The sequence below is a fragment of the Trachypithecus francoisi genome, unplaced genomic scaffold (assembly GCF_009764315.1).
Source record: "Trachypithecus francoisi isolate TF-2019V2 unplaced genomic scaffold, Tfra_2.0 Lachesis_group12, whole genome shotgun sequence".
Lineage (NCBI taxonomy): Eukaryota > Metazoa > Chordata > Mammalia > Primates > Cercopithecidae > Trachypithecus > Trachypithecus francoisi.
Genome location: NW_022681457.1, coordinates 16,893,643 through 16,894,698, shown reverse-complemented (window position 1 = coordinate 16,894,698; position 1,056 = coordinate 16,893,643). Strand labels below are relative to the sequence as shown.

The 1,056-nt window shown below is 41.5% G+C and overlaps 1 non-coding gene across 1 annotated transcript; it reads right to left on the bottom strand.

The window, feature by feature from the left end:
• Positions 1-250: 250 nt before the first annotated feature.
• Positions 251-357, bottom strand: LOC117093981. Its single transcript, XR_004441324.1, has one exon. It is a non-coding gene; the product is annotated as a U6 spliceosomal RNA (small nuclear RNA).
• Positions 358-1,056: the final 699 nt, after the last annotated feature.

Here is a 1,056-nt window from a genome sequence, read left to right as displayed (position 1 = left end):
TATTTAACAGGATTTGAATATAATGTACTCAGAATATAATGATAAATCAGACACCAGACACAGGCCTTGCCTTCCAAAGGTTTACAGGCTCACAGGGGAGCTCAATATAAAGAAACTTAATTCCTTTATTATTCCACAAATACACTGTAAGCCATGCTCCCCAAGTCCAAAGTTAACACCCTGGTTCAAGCCACCATGTTCTCTGACCTTGACGACTGCAATTACCTCCTTTTAATATATATGTATGTATACATGTATGGAACACTTCACGAATTTGCATGTAATACTTTCACAAGGGCCATGGTAATCTTCTCTGTATCATTCCAATTTTACTATATGTACTGCCAAAGTAAGCACTGCAATTACCAAGTTCCCTCTCTTGCTCCTCCAGTCTGTTCTCAGCAGAGAAGCCAGCATGATTCTTTCAAAACATCAGTCTGATCATATCATGCCCCTGCTCAAAACCTCCCAATGGCTTCCCATTCAACTTAGGGGAAAAAACCTAAATTCCTTACCTTAGCCTAGAAGGTCTGATGATCTGGGACCTGTCTGTCTCACTGCCCTCCTCACTCATTCTGCTCCAGCCACACCAGTCTGCTTGCTCTTCCATGAGCACACCTAGAATGTTCCCACTTCAGATTCTTTATTGTCTCTCCTAGAATGATGCTTCCCCAGGTATCTGCACAGCTCCTTCCCTTACTTTATTCACGTCTCTGCTCAAATGCCACCTTGTCAAAGAGGCACACTATCCAAAATAGCATCACCATTGCTTACTATGCCCTTACTTTGCTTTAGAGAAAGACTCATCACTTTCTAAATTACATCATATACCTGTTTGCCTGTGTTTAACCTCTCTCACAAGAAAATAAACATCCAAAGAACAGAGATTTTGGATCACTGCCTTGCATGTGCTATGTACTCAGTAAACATTTATTGGGTGACTGAATTAATGCAGAAATTAACACACACTATGTGCCAAGCTCTACACTAAGCACTGATGAGACCAACTGGACAGAGTTCTTCCCTCCTAGTCAACGAGGGACTTGACAGAAGGAA